Raw genomic sequence first — 4,137 nt, 5'->3', positions numbered from 1 at the left:
CCCACCGGAGACAAAGATCAGACTCTGCTCAACTCACGGTCCGTGTGCACTGGAAAGATGCGATGCCAACACGTCTCCCAGAGGCTGGCACTGCTTCCAGAAAGCCTTCCCGGGCAAGAGCTGACCGTCAAAAAGTCTTTCCTGGAACAAACACCATAAAGATGACCAATTAGGTTATCTGACAGTATCACCGCCACATCCTCACGTTGCATGGTCTCCAGGGATTCATTTTACGAAAGGTCTGGGTTCCCTTGGGACAGCTGGCAGGTGTTCTGGGTGAATGGGATTCTCAGGGGTCAACATCTTAGGATGGTTTGGTGCAGATTCCAGCATCCCTTCCAGAAGATTGCAGCCCTCCTAGGCAGCCACCTTCTGCATAAATTAGATTCCGGTCATGGGTGCGACAAGTGACAGACATCCTAGAGGACGCCTGTGCACTGTGATCCAGCATCCACGTACGTACCTTGGGTGGGTACAAAAACCAAGACCTCCTCCCTGAAGGCGGAATGCTGTCCGGGGAGCCCTCCTGAGCAGTATTTGATACTGAAAAACTGGATGTCCCTGTATGATTCGTCATAAATACAGCGAACACAGCAGGGATAACCACTCTTCAAGTACCGAAGGCTAACGCTGATGAACCATGTCTTCACCAGAGTCGGCCTTCCCTCCAGCTAGTCCTCCTAAGGGTGACTTGGGGACCGAGGGTTATAGGAGGATCGGGTGTGGCCCGTTGGAAATAAAGCCCACTGGCCAACCACGCGTGTACATGCTCTCCGGCCAACCATGCATTCCTGTCCCCTGGGGAGGCGCTGAGGCCAACAGCTCTTCCCAGGAAGCTTCCCAGGCAAGATCAATACTGAAAAACACAAACCTTCCCTTACATGACTCAGCATAAATAGAGCCAACCGGCAAGGAGAAGGTCTTTTCAAGGGCCAGGTACTAGCATGGAGAAGGAACCAGCGCCTCTGCTTCCGGAGTCTGTCCCAAGAAGTGACTGGATAGGTAGGGACTGTGGATCAGCTGACATACATCATTGATAAAATGTATGTTCTCTGATCAACCATCCATTCCCCTATCATGGACCACGCCCTGCCCTCGGGTTGGAGTCCTGTCGGAGCACATCTCCAGGTGGGAGCTTGTCCTGGAAAACAGCAGCTCAGATGTGATTAGCCATACACACGGTGATGCCCCAACAGCCAACCCTGCTGCCGCTCAGCCCTGGAGGCTGAGTTTTCAAGGCCTCGATGCTGCAGCTGGGGGACTAGGTGGCTTCATCCTAATGAAGGCCCAGGGTCTGAGATGGGCCATTCTTTCAAGTGTTGGGGGGAGGTACTTCCTTCCTGAAGATGGAATTAGGTCCAGGAAGGATGTAACACGGCACTACATTTATAACAGAACAAGCATTGGGGAGCGACCCTGCCACGGACCGCACCTGATCAGGTGTGGTGGAGGAGAAGCCCCCCTCTCCCATGGGCTTCTCCTGTATGTAGACTAGATGCTGAGGGTCAGGGGTCACATTAGCCCTCCTTAGACTTTGGATTGGCACCGAGAGCAATAACCTTTCCCTGGAACAGAGGTACCTTCCACGAGGTCGTCCTGGGCTGAGTGGGATAACCAGAGCGGAAAGACCGGTCACACAGCCACAAATACAGTGCTCTCCAGACCAAAAGCCTCTTCAAGGGAGATGTAGTGAACCTGAGTGCTGAAACAGCCTGGCCCCTGAGGTCCCCTATGCATGACTGTGTTCTGAGGGCCCGGGGGTCCTCACAGCCCACCCTCCACCCGTGGACCTGCGGAGGGGGCGGCCATAGATCCCCGCCCTACAAGTGGGATACCACCACTCAATCTTCCATGGTGCCAGGATCTCGGCCACGAACGACGGATGAGCACCCCAACGGCCCCTGGTGCTCACACTGACAAGAACACCGGCGTCTCGCCTCCAAAGCTTGGGTCACTTCTGGGGTGTCACCTGAGGATGGAAGGCATTCTCTGGGTTCGTGCACTGAGGACACATGCCTCCATCCAGGGCATGCCCTGGGGTCAGCTTTGCAGTCACGTACCTTAGGGGGAGGTGGACAGTTCTCTTACTGTGAAGCTGGCATCCCCAGTGGGCATCCATCCTGAACTGATGCCATGAAAGGACTCCACTGTGCCGGCCACCACACAGCCAATAAGGCCAGGAAGACGGGAGCAGTGGGGCCTTGTGGCAGCCCCGGGATGTTCATACAGTCAAGATCCCAGAGGTGGTGGGGCACAGAAGCCACCATTCTCCACCAGACGGGATCTGGGCCAGCCTCCCGCCCCCATAAGCAGGGGAGATCCAGTCTCAGGGGGCGCACTGCATGCGAGCAGCACCCTGAGGCAGGGCTGCAGAGGCATCAGCCGGCCCGTTCTGCTCCTGAGTGAGGCAAGGGGGTGCGGCCCCAAGCCAGTCTCTTTAAGTGCCACGCGGAGGGACCGGAACGCTGCTGGCTCTGCCGGCAGTGCCTCGGAGAAATCTACCTGGAGAGCAAATGGACACGGGGGTCAGTGACCTTGGAGGGAACTAGGGAGGCGAGCAGAGGATGGCCTGCCTTTCACACACCTGGAGAGACAGATGGTGGCCCTGCTTCTGGGGAGCTGTCCTGGGTAGGACTTGACCCTCGAAAACAGATTGCCCTCAGAGGAATCTTCGCGAACGAAGGGACCTCTCCTTCAAGGTCCCAAGGGAGCAGAAACCACATCCTCTCCACCCGGGCCGGCATAGCCTCTAGGAAGCCACCCTGCAAAGGACGGGGTCTGGAGGATCAGGGCCGGGGAGAGCTCTCGCTCCCTGAGGGAGGCTCAGCCGTCAGGCACCCACGGACTGGCCCTGCAGCGACGTGGACTCAGCGGTCCCGTCCCTGGAGCTGACCCTGCGTCACACCCTCACCCCAAGGCAGGTTGGGCTGAAAGGCTGGGTGACTTTGTCCAACTCGTAAAAACACATCAAGTTCACTGCAAAACCACTGCAAAGCAACCCCGGGCGCCTCCCCCGGCCAGCCTCCCTTCCAGGAAGCATGCCTTCCACAGCTCAGCCAGGCCCCGGGCCAACAGCTCACACCAGGCACACGCTCTCACGTCTCCTGTGCGGCGGCCCTCGAGGCAGAGTTTGATATTCAAAAAGAGGTTAACCATGTATTATTCATGATGAACCAAGCGAACATAGCACGGATAACCTCTCCTCAAATATCCCTGAACAGTTCTGAAACGAAAACCATGGCCTCTTCCCCACCGTCGGTCGTCTTTGCCTCCGGAAGGTTCTTCTCAGGATGAGCTGAAGCCCAAGGGTCAGGGAGCCGGGAGCTCAGATCCTGAAAAGAAAGCCCATGTGCCATCATCAATCCTCCATCCCCGTACCTGGGTCCTGGGCCCCAACACCAAAGTCCGAACCCCAGAGTTGGAACCACGCTCAGAAAGACATCCAAAGCAGGTTCAGTCCTGAAAACAACAACAAAAGCTTCTCCAGGGATTCCTGAGAGGCGGGATTTGATGACAAGAAGAAACGAGGAGATGAAGCGACGCCATCATGATAATACCTTTTCTGATAAAACGGAGTGCATCATGGATCCCCAAGATAGGGGCTCCCCAAAAGACGGCCTCGGTCCCAGGAATGCTGCTTTGGACTGACTGGAAACGGACAACCCCAGAATTCGATGGCCCCAGTCGTCAACACGGCTGTCGGCCTGGTGCCTGACGAGTCTTGACAGTGGTGGCCTCTCCCCGACGTGGGTCTTGTATCCGGAAAGCCCTCTGAGGCAGGATTTGATTCTAAGGAAGAGTAATCTCGTAACATTTATGCATAAGAGAGCCCTTCGCATAGAGCCATTGTTCACAAACCAAAGAGCAACGCGTTGACCTGGGGAGTGCTCTCACGATGGGGGACACACATCACAAAGAAAGCACAACGTCTCCCCGAACTGTTCCGAGTGTCGTCCACCAACCAGAAGCATTAGCATCACTTGGGAACTTGCTAAAAATGCAGAATCTTGGTCCCTGAATCAGAATCTGCCTTTTAACAAGATCCCTAGGTGATGAAAATCTTAGAAGCATGTTAAAGTTGGAGAAACACCCCTCTAGCCAACAATTCATACACCCACACACACATACACACACACA

The sequence above is a fragment of the Globicephala melas genome, chromosome 2, assembly GCF_963455315.2.
Source record: "Globicephala melas chromosome 2, mGloMel1.2, whole genome shotgun sequence".
NCBI classification, from domain to species: Eukaryota; Metazoa; Chordata; class Mammalia; order Artiodactyla; family Delphinidae; genus Globicephala; species Globicephala melas.
This window is presented reverse-complemented; position numbering follows the sequence as displayed.